Source organism: Lutra lutra, chromosome 10, assembly GCF_902655055.1.
Source record: "Lutra lutra chromosome 10, mLutLut1.2, whole genome shotgun sequence".
In the NCBI taxonomy this organism is placed as follows: domain Eukaryota; kingdom Metazoa; phylum Chordata; class Mammalia; order Carnivora; family Mustelidae; genus Lutra; species Lutra lutra.
In genome coordinates this window covers 82,596,076-82,615,588 of record NC_062287.1, presented here as the reverse complement: position 1 = coordinate 82,615,588, position 19,513 = coordinate 82,596,076, and positions in this window count along the sequence as shown.

Here is a 19,513-nt window from a genome sequence, read left to right as displayed (position 1 = left end):
AAGTGTTGTTGAGATAGTATAATCACAGAATAAGAAGGTGGGAAAAGAACCTTAGTATCTCAAGTTCTCATCAGAAATGAGAAAACCAATTATCAAATATTAGGAAACAGTGTCTCAGATCACATAGCATATCATCCAGGATATTTTTCTCTATTAATTTCCTTAACCTCTTTCAATATTAGTGGGCAGTTTTTCTTTCTTTTGTAGGTAAATGAATTTATACTCCTGTGCTATCTCTTTATAGGCTCCTGTTCATTGTATGGTCCTATTCATATTTTGGAGCAGTTAATTCTGAGGATGCCTGATTCCTTACAAACCAGTTTGATAGACTAGGTTCACAGCTGATAAATCAATTCCTTTTACCAGGAAGCCAGTAAGTGATTTGAAAGCTCAAAGTAAGTAGGTGTGGTTTGGGGCACTGGTGGAGGTCATGCTTGGGCAAAAATCCTAGGATAATACCTTTCATGGGATCTGAGTCTCCGGCAACTGCTACGCAGTAATAAGACTTTTTTCTTTGATTTCTTTTGAGGTACAGGATATCCCTTAAACAAATTCGCTTTGTACCAAGTCTTCCCTTCTTTAGTCAAGCAGATTGTCCACCAACAGTGATATACCTGTTAAATGGAAAGGCCAAAGCAAATTAATTAGAATATACGCAGTGTGTTTTTAAGTTCTAATCCTATGTTTTAAATTTATAGTAAGATCGGTGTGCTACACAAGATTTTTGACCTTCATGATGTTTTGCCCCCAATGTTATGACTACAAATGTGTTTTATTACATGTCAAAAGGAATTTTAACATATAACTTTAACATGCTAATCATCTAACCTTAGAATAGGATTTTAATCATTATTTGGTCGGGTTCAGTGTAATCAAATGAACCCTTAAAAGTTGAGGGAGGCAGAAGAATCAGAGAGAAATGAAATGGAAGAAAGAAGATTAGAATCATGAGAGGGACCTGACCAGCCATTTCTGTCTTTGAAGACAAAAAAGGCTACAAGCCAAGGAAGCCAGGCAGCTTCCAGAGGTGAGAACTACCCCAGATGATGACCAGCAAGGAAATGGGGAGTTCAGTCATGCAACTGTGTAGAGCTGAATTCTGCCAACAACTTAAATGATCCTGGAGGCAGACTGTCCCCTTGAGACTCCAGAAAAGAACACAGCCCTGAAGACAATTTTATTTTAGCTTTTTAAGTCTTGAAGGAGATAAACAAGTTGGGCCTCCCAGACTGACCTATAAAACTACAGTGTTGTCATATAGGTGCAGTTTAAAGTTGCTAAATTTGATGTAATTTGTTACACAGCAATAGAAAACTAATATAATTGGCTTTTAATGATTTTTCTTCAAAGGATTGGTGGATTGCTTTTGTATGGCCATCTCAGGCCCTCAATGCTTAGCATTTCTTGATAAGAATCAGTACAACCCACAGCTGGTTGTATAGAAAGAAAGCATGGTTATTTGCTCTCTGGGAGATACACTAAAGCAACTGGATATAAACCTGGTCTCTGAATTTTCTTCTACCATCAGAGATCTGACCAAAATGTAATTTCTACAGACAACCAACTGAGCTACCCAGACACCCTTTGCTTGCTCTTTTTTTTTTTTTAAGGATTTTTTTTTTAAGATTTTATTTATTTGACAGAGATCACAAGTAGGCAGAAAGGCAGGCAGAGAGAGAGAAAGGAGGAAGCATGCTCCCCGCTCAGCAGAGAGCCAGATGTGGGGCTCAATCCCAGGACCCTGGGATTATGACCTGAGCCAAAGGCAGAGGCTTAACCCACTGAGCCACCCAGGTGCCCCCCTTTGCTTGCTCTTAAAACTTCTTCTGTTTCTGAGTTTTCCAATCAGTACTCCTTAGTCCCATCCATTTCAGAAAGCATCATTTTGTTCATGTCACCTTTCCTGTGACACTCGAGCTACTGTGATCTTTGATACTTGATTAAAAAAAAAAAAATCAGATCAGTGTTTTACACAATGTGTACCAAAGAACATCTTTCTACCTTCTATATCATGAGGGTAGTCAATATCCAGGGATATAAGGGAGTCAGAGGTCAAAATGCTGGGCAAAACAAAGTTACAGATGCTTTCTTATTTCAGGACTTCTCAGAGTCTTTATTTTGTTACTCTGCTATTTCAATCTCCTGAAAAGAAACATAGAATGAAGTATTTTATATTTGCAACAATGTTTGCAATGGGACTTTTTTTTTTTTAACTAAATGATCTCACCTTCTGCCAAAAACAATTTGAACAATATTGCCTTATAGCAAAATGACCATTTCTCCTAGTGGTATAATATATTTTCATCTGTTTGCAAAAGAAAAATGAATTGAAACTCTCAGTTGTAGTGGCTTTTAAAAATGTGCCCTAAGAGACAATTTGACCTTGATTGGAAATGGTCCTGTGCTTAAACTATTCCTCTTACAGAACCACTTTAGACTTGGAAAGTTGTTCTGCCTCCAGGGATATGATGAAATGAAAGTTGCACTGGAAGCTCTATATGGCCAGACATGCTGAGAGCAGCAATTTGGGAATGATGTGCTACCACAAACCCTCTTTTGAGAAGCCTTTGTAATTGAGAGGTCAGAAGTGAAGGAAAGCCAAGGCATCGTTTTATAGCCTTGCTGATGTATTCAAGTCATACTATGTACTGTTTACATCCTAAGTGAATTGCAAATTTACTTATAGACGCTATTGGGGACTTTACAAGGTATTTTACTGCTTGCCTGTATCATTGTTCATTTTCTGTAACTAGCATCTAGGAGTTGGTTTAATAAAACCCAGCATCAATTCTCTTTCAAGGTAATTCATTTAAGTCATATCGTGACTAGGCAAGGGTTTTTGAACCTTATAAAAAGTATTCTCCTCTTTTAAATAAAAATCATCCATAGCATGTCAAAGGGACTACTAAATATGTAGCCCCAACTGAAGGCAGAAAGGGAATGCATTAAGAGTTAGCCTTAGATGTCTGTGTTTAATATCTTTTAGGCTTAAATAGTCTTAAATCTCTTGTAGGCATGTTTCTTTTCTTTTTTTTTTTTAAGATTTTATTTATTTATTTGACAGACAGAGATCACAAGTAGGCAGAGAGGCAGGCAGAGAGAGAGAGGGAAGCAAGCTCCCTGCTGAGCAGAGAACCCGACGCGGGGCTCTATTCCAGGACCCTGGGATCATGACCTGAGCCGAAGGCAGAGGCTTTAACCCACTGAGCCACCCAGGCACCCCGGCATGTTTATTTTCAAAGTATAGTATACTATAAGCATTTTCAGCATCAGTTACTTATGGGTGTTGCCAAAGATCCATGATGTTCTGTATTCTGTAATTTTACTCTAGCATTAGCTCAAATTGCATATGGAGAGAGGCTGGTGTGAGGATAAGTTACTCAGGTAGCAAATGAGTCTGTCTGGTATCTCCTTCCCACCACCAGCTAGCTTGGGAAAGCTGGGAGTCTGAATAATCCCCCCCCCCAAAAGTGTACCCCCTGTGAAAATTCTTTTTGTTCATTTATATAGCAAAAGAGACTTTGCAGATGTGCACAGATTAAAGGTTTTGAGATAATATTATCCTGGCTTACCTGTGTGGGCCCAATATTGTCACTTGGGTCTGTGTAAGAGGGACACAGGCAGAATCAGAGTCAGGGGAGAAAGTGATGTGATGATGGAAGCAGAGATTGGAGTGATACAGTTTGGAGTGACAGCCAAGGAATACGGATGGCCATTAGATGTTGACAAAAGCAAGGAAACAAATTCTTCCCTTAGAGCCTTCAAAAGGTACCAGCCCGGTCTATACCTTGACTTTAACCTAGTGGAAATGATTTCAGACTTCTGACTTATAGTGCTATAAGAAAATAAGTTTATATTATTTTAAGTTACTAAGTTTGTGGTAATTTGTTACAACAGCCAAGGGAAACTGACTTGGTGAGCAAGATAATAGAACAATTCGGTGGACTACCTCTGGAACCATATTGTGAGGGCTGAGGTCACAGCTCAGCACATATTAGCTGTCAAACCTGCACAGGATTGCCAATAATACTTACTCTCATTTGCCCCATTGATTATAGTATTTATGAAAATGACATTATGTAGCCTAACCATATGGGGTGTTATAAGAATTAAGGGGCGCCTGGGTGACTCAGTGGGTTAAAGCCTTTGCCTTCGGCTCAGGTCATGATCCCAGAGTCCTGGGATCCTGCTTCCCACTCTCTCTCTGCCTGCCTCTCTGCCTACTTGTGATTTCTGTCTGTCAAATAAATAAATAAAAATCTTAAAAAAAAAAAAAAAGAATTAATAGACTGTAAAAGTGAAGTGTTTAGCCCAGGGCTTAGCCCAGAGTAAGTATTCCATTATTACTTGTCATTCTTAAGACATGTTAAGACACAATGTGATTTTGTTATTAAATGTTGGTGAAAGAGACAGATTTACTAAACATTAAGAATGCCACTTGCTCATTAAAGAGGATTTTCACAGAAAAAAAAGTTATTCTCAATAACTAGATTCAATGAATATCAAAGATCAATAATACAGGGATCCTGTTTCTCAGTGCCATGTTGGTGTATCTTTTCAATCTTTAAAGGAAGATCTAACCCTGTCCGTAATGCATTGATTTATTCATTTTAAAATATCTATTGAGTACTTGCAATGTTTTTATAGACATGAAGTAAATAACTGATATATTCCTAGTCTAAATGACACATTCTTGTAAGAGAAGACAATAAACAAGTTAACAAATGGACAAACAAGACCACGCAGAGAGTGGTAAGTGCAGAGATGGGAACAAATTAGGTTAATGCAATAGAAAGTGGCTATTGGCCATAAAGATGGTGGGCTGGATAAAACATGGATGACTCTAGATCTGAATGACGAGAAGGTGCCAGCATGGGATAGAATAGGTCATACAGCATTACAGGTGAAAGAGAGAGCTAATGTAAAGCTCTAAGATAGGAGTGAGTGATCGGCATGCGGGTGTGACAGGGTGGGACAAGTTCAGTATTGCTGGGGCACTGGGAGGGAGTGTGTGAGTTGTAAAAGTGAAGAGGAAAATTATCCAGAGCAAGCCCAAGCCAGGAGGCCCCATAAGATGGAAAGTTACTAACAATGGGCTAGAGATAACCAGAAGCCCTACTGGGGGCAAGAGATAACCAGCCGCTTCTGCTTCTGTAAACAGGCTTTCTGCCACAGGCTCCGTGCACTACTTACTGTTCCCACCTAAAGCAGCCCCCACTCCCCCAGTTTAAACCCACCTATACAGCAGTCAACATGGCCCTTGGAACCTGACTGCCTGCAGTCCCCTATAAAAGCCCTATAACCCCGTTGCCAGGGGCCCAGAACTTCGAGCACAAGCTCATCTGGATCTGCCGTCCTAAAATGAACCGAGTTCTCCTACTTCTCCAAGCTCCCTTGATCTCTCGCAGATATGATTATTTTCTGCAATAAGAGGAGCAGGCAACCGTTGGATTATACAGAGATACGTAGATCTTGTTCTGGAGTTTAGACTTTAAGGGCGGTGATAATTTTTTTGGAAGACTTTAAGAAAGTAACATGACTGGTATATTTTAAACTCTCACAGTGTTTAACATATGGATCATGGGTTGTAGGGGGACAAAAAGAAAAGGAGAGGTTTTTGAAGTCATCCCTGAGACAGATAATGGTGGAGTGGACAGCAATTGTAGCAGGAAAGCTGGAAATAAATGGTAACTTGGCAATGTATTTTGGAGTTGGAGTCAAAGCATTTCTGATGGATTGAATGTAGAATGGGAGGAAGAGAGAAATAAATGATGGCTCCTAGATGTTTGGATTAAACAGTGAAGAGAATGTTGCTTTCATTTTCTGAAATGGTTAAAGTTTGGTAAATATCAGGTTTGAGGGAGAGAGACTTGAGTTCTTTGTTTAAATGTGAGGTACTTATTAGACATCCAAATGGAAATATTAAGCTGGTCATTGTATTTATGATCCTGGAGTTCAAAGAATTAAGAGCTATAATCTGTAAATAATGAAAATTTACACTTATGACAATTTTTTTTCATTGGGAAAGCAAGTTAAATGAATTCTTACAATCATTGGATATTTTGGTGAGGTAACAATATGCTGACTCTATTGAGTTTGAACTTACTGTCGTTGTTTTAATTATTTTGAGCTTTAAACATCTTTTTAAAATCGTCTTTGTGGCAACAGTAGTGGTCGTATTCTCCAAAATGATTCCTACTCTTGCAAAAGAATTTGAAAACCTGAAAAATGAAGGCAGAGAGATATTATTTAATTCCTGCTGCCACCTAGTGGGACTTTTTGAAATTAAAAAGAGGAGTTGAACAGACTTGAGACAGCTTAAGTAGGAAGAATTGTAGGTGGAGAGCAGTTACTTAATGGATTCCATCTCATTTTACAAATGAGAAGAGACTCTGAGAAGGGACATGACATGTCCTAGGTCTCATAGATACAAGTCTGACTGTCAATGGAATCTCAGCTCAAATTGTGCTCAGGACATAGATGTTTTCTTAACCATGTTGTTCATGAATCATTTTTCCAAATATCTTTGAGATCTTTTTTCTCCTCTCTTGCTCTGAAGAGGGTCTTATTTCTAATTTCTTTGATTCCATGTTAGTAGTCTTAGCTGCTGGGAGTTAGAGATTCCTAGAGCTTAGCACCAAGTCCATGTTGGATTCTTATCACTTACAGAACTAGTTTCCTATTAATAGCTAATGAACCAAATTGCCTTTTCATTTTTACTTTAATGATTTTTACACTGATCTCAAACTATCTTATCCAAATAAATTAGCATTCTTTTCAAAGTTCATTTCAAAATTAACTCATTTGCTATAGTCATTTAGAAATATGACATAAGCCACTTTGCAAGGAACCATTTAAGAATCCCTGTAAGTTTCCTCAACTCTCAAAGCTCAAAAGAAAGCAGATTTTGTGACATCATGAGGGAACAGATTGAACAATAGATGAAACTAGCATAGGTACTTTAATCAATATGCTAGCACTTAAGCAACATATATTAGTAAAACGTGTCCAAATTAATCCTGGAGAGAGGGCAGGTGTGATAGAGGAGGGTTAGAGGCTATATGGAATAGGGAACTCAGGATCTGGAGACAACAGATCTGGATATAAGTTATGGCTGCTGCTTAATAGTCATGTGACCTTGAGCAAGTTACTTTACCTGCCTGTGTAGTTGTCTTATCTTGGTAAGAAACCAACTGCACATGACTACAGTAAGAATTTTTTTTTTTTTTTTTAAGAGCGTGTGTGTGCCTGGACCTAGTGGGGGGAGGGGCAGAGGGAGAAGTAAAGTCTTAAGTAGGCTCCACATGTAGAGTGGAGCTCGATTTCACGACCCTGAGAGCATGATCTAAGCTGAAATCGAGAGTTGGATGCTTAACCGACTGAGCCACCCAGGCACCCCTACGATAGGAATTTTTAAGTGATTTTTAAAATGACTGTTCATAATATTGATTTTATTTTTATTTAGATATGTTACAGCAGACAAGTACTATTGAAAAAACAGCTTGTTATATGCAGATCTCAAAGGAAGGGGTACTTCCTTCCATGGGGGAAGCCACACACAGAAGCACCAGGGAGTTGTCAGGCAGCATGAGTAAGAGGAAAATGCAGATAAGAGGCTTCATGTGGTTTTGTTGGGAAGGAATGGGTCAAGCAGGGTAGGCAGGTTTAGGATTGGCCAGTTTGAATAATTTCAGGGGTCTCCACGGCACAGGGGCTGCCTCTAGTAGTCTGGTACCTGGTCCTAGGGTGATTAGAACAGAATAGTAGCCCTGAGTAAAATAGATTGATAAAGGAGGTGGTTGGTGGTTTGAACTTGGGATTGGTGGGTTTGCATATAAAAGTGTGCTTACAGGTAATTCATTTCCTATCTCTAGGAAATAACTAGCCCTGGGAAGGGCAGTCCCTCCAGAGTCACCAAGTCCCAAGATATCAAAGCATCAGAAACACACAATTAATATGAGATTTATCTCTTGGGGATCCAGAAAAAATGGTGGCCATGATGATGACAATGATGATAATGCAAAGATAGATTTGGCATGATACCACTCTTAAAGATATCAGTCTCTTCTGGGCTCATAAAAACATGTGGAAATTTAATATAATGGAACAAGTACTGGGGCTGTGGTATATACAAAATATTATGGGGGTATGGAAGAGAGAGAAAGAGAACTGGATTTAGCTTTGGTGAGGGAAGTTAAGGGAAGGATGTATGAAGATGACATATGAATTGGTAGCTAGAGGATGTAGAAGTTAACTCAGTAAACAAACCTGGGCCTAGGGTGAAGAAGGATATTATAGAAAGAGACACTAATGTGTAATGGCAAAGGAATGTGACTTGCAGACACTTATGTGATCTAGAGAATGGCCTAAAATTCATTATGGCTCAAAGAGAGTTCTATAATTAAAATATGATATTGTTGACAATAACAAGGAAGCAATAAGAAAATTAAAAAAAAACATTTACCAAATATTTATTCTGAGTCAGTCACTGTGTTAATACTTGAACCTGTACCATCTCATTTAATCCTTACAGAAAAATTTAATGAGGCAAAAACATTTAGTGTATCATTTCACAGACAAGAAAACTGAGCTTTACTGGGTATATGTTATTTTCCCAAAGTCAGATAACTAGCAAGTATTGGAGTCAGGATTTTAAGCTAGGCAAGTGATTTCACAATGTAAAAATACTGAAATGTGACCCATGAACTACCAGCATGGGTACTTATTAAAAATGTAAATTCTTAGTCTCACCCTAAATATACTAAATAAGGGAACTTAAGAACCTGAATTTTTGGAATTCTTAAGCACATTAAAGTTTGAGATCTACCAAGCTAGAGTCTGTGAGGGGGAGTGGGAGGAAAGTGAGCATAGGCAGCTGGAAAGAGAAGATTGGGGATTTTATAAAAGCCTTCTGTATTTTACAAAGGATTGAGATTTTTTATTTTCTTTTTTTTTTTTTAAGATTTTATTTATTTATTTGACACAGAGAGATCACAAGCAGGCAGAGAGGCAGGCAGAGAGACAGGAGGAAGCAGGCTCCCTGCTGAGCAGAGAGCCTGATGCGGGACTCGATCCCGGAACTCCGAGATCATGACCTGAGCCGAAGGCAGCGGCTTAACCCACTGAGCCACCCAGGCGCCCCGAGATTTTTTATTTTCAAAAGCAAGAATTATCATTGGAAGTCTTAAAGAAGTGAGTTTACATTCTTTTCAAATCATTTCTTTTTGTTATTATAAAATATGGCATCCATGCTGTTGTATAAAGTAGTATTTCATGGTGTTATACAAAATACGAAATTATGGAAATGTATTAATAGAATTCCACCATCCATATATAAGTCCTGTTAACAAATCAATGAATATTCCTCCAGTTTTAAAAATGTATATAGTAAATGATTTTAATTTTAAAATAATAATAATAAAAAACATGCAAAATGTTTTGTGCCCTAGAAAGATTATTATGGCAGACTGTAGAACAGGGGCTGCTGAAAACTTTTTCTGAAAGTCAGGTAGTAATACTTGAGGCTTTGTGGGTCATATGATCTTTGTCATAATAATTCCATTTTGATGATAAAATTCAAAAGTAGCCTTAGACAATACATAATTGCATGGGCATGGCTGTGTTCCAATAAGTCTTTATTTACAAAAATAGATGTTGAGTCAAATTTGGTCTGTGTGAAATTATTTAACAACTCCTGCCCTGGAGCACTGTTTTGAAAAGATATGAATTAAAGGTAGAAAAGAAGTTAGGGTTGGGTTATGGACATTGGGGAAGGTACGTGCTATGATGAATCCTGTGAAGTGTGTAAACCTGGCGATTCACAGACCTGTACCCCTGGGGCTAATAATACATTATATGTTAACAAAAAAAAAAAAAAATAAAAAAGGGTTAAAAAAAGAAAGTTAAGGTAAAATTATGCTGAAGTTGGTGACATATGAATAGGGTTTGTCCTAGAATTCTGGTGCTGAAATGTGAGTATGGGAATACATGTTTGAGGTATTTCTGAGAAGGAAAACATAACATGAGAGATTAGAATGATTATGACAAATGTAGAAAAGGGCCAACATGATTCTAAATCTTCTAACCTGAGCTCCTGGATAGATCAACATATTGTCAAACAAACTGTGGAATGCATGAAGAAGTTTACATTTTATTAGAATTTATTATGTGTCAGTCACTGTACAAGATGATGTATATATACAGTGGTAAGATAATGAATAATCTTAGCAGCTAGCTCTGGGATGCTTTTGTAGGAAGGAGTTGCTTGTGGTTAGGAAAATATTTTGACAGATCCTTGGGAATAAAACTAAGACCTCAGATGATGAAACATAAGGAAACCGAAAAGTAAACCATTCCATGTAAGTGTGGGTGTCTCATACAGATATCTGGAAGCCGGGAGAAGAAAAGAACGAAAGGGAGAGGGGTGGAAGGAAGAGAGAAAGAGTGATAAAGTGAAAGAATTTTAAGAAAAAGTTACCTAATATCCTTTTGTAAGTCCTTTCTCCAGTTCTTCAGTGAAATCTGTCATAAACATGCAGGTACTTTGTTTCAATGTTTGTAGATGTGTGTACATGTGTATGGAGTTACAAATTCAAGGAAATACCCTAAGTTCTAGATACAGGTTAAAAATTAAAGATAATCCATACAGATGGGTTGTACCAATGATTTATCGATGCTTATAATAACTCTTGAGGTTTTTTGTTGTTGTTGTTGTTGTTGTTGTTTTTCCCCCTCAAAGGTTTCTCAGAATTCTTGGTTTGTTGGGTCTTGCTTTGACATGCTTTGACTGTATTGAACAAGGAGTTCCTAGTGGACTGGGTTTAGCTGGGATATCTGGGAGGCATGTACCTTTCTCTCTATGTGATCTTCATTCAGGGCCTCTTTTCGATTGTTTTTCAGCAGTTTTATTGAGGTATATATTTATATATATATATATATTTTTTTTAAAGATTGGATGTATGTAGGTATATATGTATTTGAGAAAGTGTGTGAGTGGAAGGAGAGGTAGAAGGAGAGAGAGAATCTCAAGCAGACTCCAAGCTGAGCACAGAGCCTGATTCAGGCCTCAATCTCAGGACCCTGGAATCATGACCTGAGCCAAAGTCAAGAGCTGGATGCTCAACTGACTGAGCCACCCAAGTACCACAAGATATATTTTAAACATCATAAAGACTTACCTACTTCAAGTGTAAAACTCAATGATTTTTGGTAACTTTATTGTGTATGGCAACCATCACCATAAATCAGGTTTAAAACAATTCCATCTACTTCTAGGGCATTTTTTTTTTAAAGATTGTATTTGTTTATTTGACACAGAGAGAGAGAGAGAGAGAGACAATTTAAGCAGGAGGAGCAGCAGGCTGGGGGAGAGGGAGAAGCAGGCTCCCTGCTCAGCTGGGAGCCCAATGTGGAGCTTGATCCCAGGACCCTGGGATCATGACTTGAGCCAAAGGCAGAGGCTTTAACCCACTGAGCCACCCAGACATCCCTACTTCTAGGGCTTCTTGATGTCATGGTAGTCTTAGTGCAGCATTCTGGGAGAACAATGGTGGAAGCTACAAAACTTCTTGAGGCTTAAGCTCAAAAATGACACAGTGACACTTCCATCACCCCCTCCCCCTTTTTAAAAGACTTTATTTGAATTCAAGTTAGTTAACATAGAGTATATTATTAGTTTCAGGGGTAGAATTTAGTGATTCCTCAGTTGCATATAACACAGAGTGATCATCATATCGGGTGTTCTCCTGATGCCCATCACCCAAATACCCCATCCTCCACCCACCTCCCCTCCAGCAATCCTCAATTTGTTCCCTATAGTTAATAGTCCCTTATGGTTTGGCTCCCTCTCTGTTTTTATATTATTTTATTTTTCCTTCCCTTCCCCTATGTTCATTTGTTTTGTCTCTTAAATTCGACATATGAGAGAAATCTTACGGTATTTGTTTTTCTCTGACCGACTTTGCTTAGCATAATACATTCTAGTTCCAGTCACATCATTGCAAATGGCAACATTTCATTCTTTTTGATGGGGGAGTAACATTCTGTTTCTCTCTTTCTCTCTCTTTATACACACACACACACACACACACACACACACACACACACACACACACACTCTCCATATCTTCTTTATCCACTCATCACTCAATGGACATCTGGGCTTTCCATATTTTGGCCATTGTGGACATTGCTGCTAACATTGGGGGACATGAGTCCCTTTGAATCAGTATTTTTGTATCCTTTGGATAAATAGCTCATAGTGAATGCTGGGTTATTGAGTAGTTGTATTTTTAACTTTTTGAGGAAACTTCATACTATTTTCCAAAGTGGCTGCACTAGTTTGCATTTTTTCATGTGTCTCTTAGTCATTTGTAAGTCTTTTGGGGACCTACTGCCCATTTCTTGACTGGATTTTTTTTTTGTTGTTGTTTTGTTTTGTTTTTTTGGGTGTTGGGTTTGATAAATTCTTTATAGATTTTGGATACTAGCCCTTTATCTGATATGCCATTTATGACTATTTTCCCCTATTCTGTAAGTTTCCTTTAGTTTTTTCGATTATTTCCTTTGCTGTGCAGAAACATTTTATCTTGATGAAGTCCCAATAGTTCATTATTGCTTTTGCTTCCCTTGCCTCCAGAGACATGTCTACTAAGGAGTTGCTGTGGCTGAGGTCCAAGAGATTGCTGCCTAAGTTCTTCTCAAGGATTTCAATGGATTCCTGTCTCACATTTAGATCTTTTATACATTTTGAATTTATTTTTGTGTGTGGTGTAGGAAAGTGGTCCAGTTTCATTTTTTTGCAGGTTCCTATCCAATATTCGCCAACACCACTTGTTGAATTTCCATTGGATATTCCTTCCTGCTTTGTCAAAGATCAGCTGACCAAAGAATTGAGGGCCCATTTCTGGGTTATGCTGGTGTTATTTTGATAGGGATTGAATTGAATGTGTAGATTGCTTTGGATAGTAAAAATGAGTAAAAAATATTTTAACAATTTTCTTTTCCATGAGCCTGGAATATTTTTCCATTTCTTTGTGTCTTCCTCAATTTCTTTCATAAGCATTCTACAGTCTTCAGAGTACAGATCTTTTACCTCTTTAGTTATGTTTATTCCTAGGTATCTTATGGTTTTTGGTGTAATTGTAAATGGGATCAATTACTTGACTTTGCCTTCTGCTGCTTCAGTATTGGTGTATAGAAATGCAACAACCTTCTCTGCATTGACTTTATGTCCTACAACTTTGCTGAATTCCTCCATTGGTTCTAGCAATTTTTTGGTGGAGTCTTTTGGGTTTTTTAAATAGAGTATCATGTTGTCTATAAGAGTGAAAGTTTGGGGGCACCTGAGTGGCTCCGTGGGTTAAAGACTCTGCCTTCAGCTCAGGTCGTGTTCCCAGGGTCCTGGGATCGAGCCCCGCATTGGGCTCTCTGCTCAGCGGAGAGCCTGCTTGCTCCTCTCTCTCTGCCTGCCTCTCTGCCTACTGTGATCTCTATCTGTCAAATAAATAAATAAAATATTAAAAAAAAAAAGAGTGAAAGTTTGACTTCTACCTTGCTGATTCAGATGCCTTTTATTTCTTCTGGTTGTTTGATTGCTGAGGCTAGGACTTCAGTACTGTGTTGAACAGCAGTGGTGAGAGTGGACATCCCTGCCATGTCCTTGGCTAGGGGAAAAGACCTTATTTTTTTCCCATTGAAGATGATATTAACTCTGGGTCTTCTGTATATGACCTTAATGATGTTGAGGTATGTTCCTTCTATCCCTACTTTTTTGAGGGGTTTTTAATCATGAAAGGATGCTATATTTTATCAAATGCTTTTTCTCCATCTATTGAGAGGATAATATGGTTCTTATCCTTTCTTTTATTAATGTGGCATATCACATTGATTGATTTTCAGTTGTTGAACCACTCCTGCAGCCCAGGAATAAATCCCACTTGGTCGTGATGAATAATCCTTTTTATGTAATGATGAGCTAGTGTCTTGTTGAGAATTTTTGTATCCATATTCATCAGGGATATGGGTCTGTAACTCTCCTTTTCAGTGAGGTCTTTATCTGATTTGGGGTTCAATGTAATGGCCTCATAGAATGAGTTTGGAAGTTTTCCTTCCATTACTATTTTTTGGAACAGTTGCAGAAGAATAGGTATTAATTCTTCTTTAAATGTTTGATAGAATTCCTCTGGGAAGCCATCTGGCCCTAAACTCTTGTTTTCTAGGGAATTTTTGATTACTGATTCAATTTCTTCATGGGTTCTGGGTCTGTTCAGATTGCCTATTTCTTCCTGTTTCCATTTTTGTAGTTTATGTTTCTGGGAACTTATCCATTCCTTCCAGATGCCTAATATGTTGGCATATGATTGCTCATAATATACTCTTACAGTTGTATTTCTGCGGTGTTGGTTGTGATCTCTCTTTCATTCATGATTTTATTCATTTGTGTCCTTTCTCTTTTCTTTTTGCTAAATCTGGCTATGAGTTTTTTGGTCCTGTTAATTTCCTCAAAGAATCAGCTCCTAGTTTTGTTGATTTGTTATACTATTTATTTCCGTGTCATTGTCATTTATTATTTTCCTTTTCCTGCTGGATCTGGGCTTTATTTCCTGTTCTTTTTCCAGCTCCTTTAGGTGTAAGGTTGGGTTGTGTATTTGAGACTTTGTTTGCTTCTTAAGGAAGGCTTATATTGCTATATACTTCCCTTTAGGAGACTGCCTTTGCTGAATCCCAAGTTTTGTGCTATCATGTTTTCATTTTCATTGGCTTCCATGTATTTTTTAAATTCTTCTTTAATTTCTTGATTGCCCCATTCATTCTTTAGTAGGATGATCTTTAACTTCCATATATTTGTAGTCCTTCCCAATTTTTTCTTGAGGGTGACTTTAAGTTTAATATCACTGTGGTTTAAAAATGTGCATGCTGTGATCTCAATCTTTTTGTACTGGGTAAGGCCTGATTTGTGATCCAGTATGTGATCTGCTCTGGAGAATATTCCATGTGCACTAGACAAGAATGTGTATTCTGCTCCTTGGGGATGAAATTCTCTATATACATCTGTTAAGTCCATCTTGTCCCGTGAGTCATTTAAGGCCCTTGTTTCCCTTTTGATCTGTTTAGATTATCTATCCATTTTTGTGGCTGGACTGTTAAATTCCCTTACTATTATTGCATTATTATCAATGAGTATCTTTAAGTTTGTTAGTAATTGATTTATATATTTGGCTGCTCCCAAGTTAAGGGGCATAAGTACTTACAATTGTTAGATCTTCTTGTTGGATAGGCTCCTTTCTTATGATAGAAGGTCCTTCTTCATCTCTTGCTACAGTCTTTGGTTTAAAATCTAGTTTGTCTGGTATAAGTATGGCTTCTTCCACTTTCTTTTGATGTCCATTAACATGATAAATGGTTCTTCAACCCCTCATTTTCAATCTGGAGATGTCTTGGTTCTAAAATGAGTCTCTTGTGAGAAGTATCAATGGGTCTTGGGTTTTTTTGTGTTTGTTTGTTTGTTTGTTTTGTTTTTTTAAATCTACTCTCATGCCTTATGTCTTTTCTTTGGAACATTGATTCCATTTACATTCAGGGTAATAATTGAAAGATATGAATTTAGTGCCATTGTATTACCTGTAATGTCACTATTCCTTTAGATTATCTTTGTTTCTTTCTAGTTTTTGTTGCTTTTGTCTCTGTTTCTTGCTCAGAGGGTTCCCTTTAATATTTCTTGCAGAGATGGTTTAGTGTTTACAAATTCCTTTAGTTTTTGTTTGTCTTAGAAACTCTATCTCTCCTTCTATTCTGAATTACAGCCTTGCTGGATAAAGTATTCTTGGCTGCACATGTTCCCCATTTAGCACATTGAGTATATCATGCCACTCCTTTCTGGCCTTCCAGGTCTCTGTGGACAGCTCTGCTGCTAACCTTATGTGTCTATCCTTATAAGTTACAGCCCTGTTTTCCCTAGTGCTTTCAGAATTCTCTCTCTCTCTTTTTTTTTTTTTTTTTTGCAAGATTCAATATGATATGTCAGGTGTTCCCCTGTTTTTATTGATTTTGAATGGGAATTCTCTGTGCCTCTTGGACTTGAATGCTGGTTTCCATCCCCAGATTAGGGAAGTTCTCAGCTATAATTTGTTTAAATAGACCTGCCCCCTTTTCCCACTCTTCTTTGGGACTCCTATGATATGGATCTTATTGTACTTTGTGGAATTGCTGAGTTTCTATATTCATGATCTAATAGTTTTCTTTCCCTCTTCTTTTCAGTTTATTTTCTATAATTTTGTCTTCTATATCACCTGTTCTCTCCCTTGCTTCTTCAATCCTTGTGATTATGTCTGGTCAGTTTTGCATTTCAGTTAGAACATTTTTTTTTTTTTTTTTTTTTAGTTTTAGTGTGTCTAGTTTTTAGGTCTTTTATCTCTGCAGCAGGGGTTTCCCTGGAGTCTTTTATTCTTTTTTCAAGCCCAGCTAACAGTCTTATGGCTGTTGATCTAAATTCTTGTTCAAATATGTTACTTGTATCTTTTTTGAGTAGTCCCTGACTGTTGTATCTTCCTGATCTTTCTTTTGGGGATAATTCTTCCATCTTGTGTTTTTGGCTAAGTTTCTATGTTTTATGTATCATGAAAGCTTGGTATGTTTCCTGTACCTCAGAGTAATTTTTATATTAAAAAGAGGTCATACACCGTCCAGGTCCTGGCACTTCAGGAAGTGTTTCTGGTATATGCTGTTGTGTTTTGGCTGCTCTTTTCCACTGACCAGTCCTCTGTAGAATTCCTTCTTGCTTGCAGTGGTGGGTATTTGGGCCTTTATCTAGGTGTGCTTGATTTGTTTGTTGGGGGAAAAAAAAAACCTGGGAAAAAAAAGAAAAAAAGGTAAAATAAACAAACAAAAAATCTGTTCAAAAACAAAACAAAAGAGAGGGAGAGAGAAGCAAAAGGAACAACAACAATAACACTAACAAAAACCAAACAGACAATCCAAGAAAACTAGAAGCCTAATTCCAAAGAAAAAAGAAGGGGTGGGGGAAGGAAGCATCAGCAGCCTGATCCCCCTCCCACCCACTGCCAAAAAAAAAAAAAAAAAAAAGAGAGAGAGAGAGAGAGAGACAAGAAAATGAAGAACAAAAAACAGAAAACTATAAGCCTGATTCCAAAGAAAGAAGAAGAAGAAAAAAAGTACAAGGGAAAAATATACAGCCTGGTCCTATTTCCACCCAAACTGAAGGGTATGGCTTGAAGCATTGTATCGTCAGTAGACTTGGTGCGTGCTATGTGCTGCCTGTGCTGCTCTTTGGGGGTATAGTCCTGTGGCACTGGCAATGAATTAATCCTGCCTCAGTAAAAAAGCACTTTCCAAGCATGGAGGGGTGGGGTTTGGCATAAGCGGCTCCGACCTCCAATGAGGGCAGCTATATTGCTCTCTGAAGTCCCACCGTGTTGGTAGTGAGGGTAAAATGGCACCACCATTTAGTCCCTGGACAGGGGATCTCATACCCACTGTTGTTCAGGAAGCCCTCACAGAAAAGCAAGGGCCATCAGTGAACCAGTGCCACTGCTTTCCTACATTTTATCTTTGGCATGGCTGGGATTCAAAACTCCAAATCTTAAAGGAGCTGGCACTACTCAGATCCACTCCCTCCTCTGGGTTAGAGCCTTGATGCACTCTGACTAGTGTCCTTTGTCCCAGAAAAATAGTCTTATTTATGCCTATGTGGTGCCATGGAATCTATGGTGTGACACCACAAAAAGCAGCAAGCATGTGCCTTTGTCCCCTGATGGAAGGCCATTTGCTGGCACCTGCAGGGTCTTTGATCCTTGGGAGAGGCAATATACCCTCTTCCAAATGTACTCCAGGAAGGGGAATGATCTCTCCCAGTGTGACCCAGGAATTCCCTGTGCCACTTTGTGCATGTTCCTGGGCCAGAACCCTCCTTCTCCCCAGGAGTACATGATACAGCTCTGTTCCAGTGAAAAGTCAGGCACTTCCAGAGTTTGATCTCTGCTTACTCTTGTGAAAGACCTGCAAGACCCAGTTCCTTGGTCTCCCCAATCTGTGGTCTGAGAGGTTTTTCTTCTTGTGTGAATCCAATGCTGCATTCTCTCAACCCCTCTCTCTTTCTGTCCCTTTTCAGTCCCTAAAAGAGGGTTCCCTCCCTTCTGCAACATGGAAGATTCTCTCTCCCCCAATTCACTTCCCTGTACCTTGCACATGCCACATACATCCTTCTCCCAATCTTTAGGTCAATGTCCTGGGTATTCCAAATCATCTGACCTCAATACAGCTGTGTTCAAGGGATGAGGAAAATCCAGAGTTCCCTTACATCTCTGACATCTTAACTCCTTCCCCTCACTTCCGTCACATTCTATTGGTCAAAGTAGAGTCATAAGGTCAGCCCAGATTCCAAGCATATTAAAGTTTATCTCTTCATGGGACTTGTTATTTAAAATTAAAGCTCCCCCCCTTTTAAACTTACTACAAAGATGTATATATCATCTGCACTCATTCAGTGGAAGCAGAATCTCAAAACCAAATATAACAGCAAAATCAGGCAAACAACTTTTCTAGAAGATAGGAAGAAGCATCTGGAGTTATCTACTGCATATAGAATTACATTTGATCCATTTTAATGGACTCCTGATGGACAGTTTGTCACAAGGTTATAATCATATTTAATCCTCATGACAAAAGTATGAGGTAGTATTATTAGTTGCATGTTATATAAGAAGAAACAGATTCAGGTTTGGCATTTTTCATAAAGTCATTCAGCAATCAAGTGGTTGAACCAAGATTAAAAGTTTAATTTATATGAATCCATTGTCCCTATTTTTACCACAGCCTCACACTACAGAATGATGAAATCAAAAGTGAGGTCATAGGAAAGGTATTTGAGAACGTGTATAGCAGCCTGGAGAAGAGTAGAGCTGTTCTTTGGCAGTAGAAAACATGTGTCTGGAAACCATGAGAGAGTTGTGTGTGAGATATGTCCATTTTGACATTCTCATCATAGCAGCAGTATTTAAATTTCAGGAGTGTATAGGATTTCCCAGAGGGAGTAGAAGGAAGGATGGGGAAAAGAGAAGATAAGAATATTAAAAGATTGGAGAAGGAGATTAAAGAATAAAAGATAGAGAAAGAGAGCAGAAGAAATGAGGAAATAGAAGAGAAGGAAGAGGATGGACAGAGGCAGAATTCTGGGATGTGGTAAAGGGGATATTGGGAAGGACACATTTCAAGGACAAGCAGGAGGAGGGTCCTCAATTTGGCAGCTCTCAGAAAAGAAAGGAAAAACTCCAATAAAATATTGCTATAGAAGACAATATCTGAGTGAGGGAGAAAATGCTCTCACCAATTACTCCAGGGAGGCAGAGCAGATAAAGAATGAGATGAAGCTCTTCTATTTTAGAAGTTTCTCAGAAGAGTCTTTATAGGTTTCTTTAATGCATGTAAATTCTGTGTCTCAGGATTTTAGTAAATACCATGGAATTTATTACTATATTCTCATGTTTATAAAGGTAAA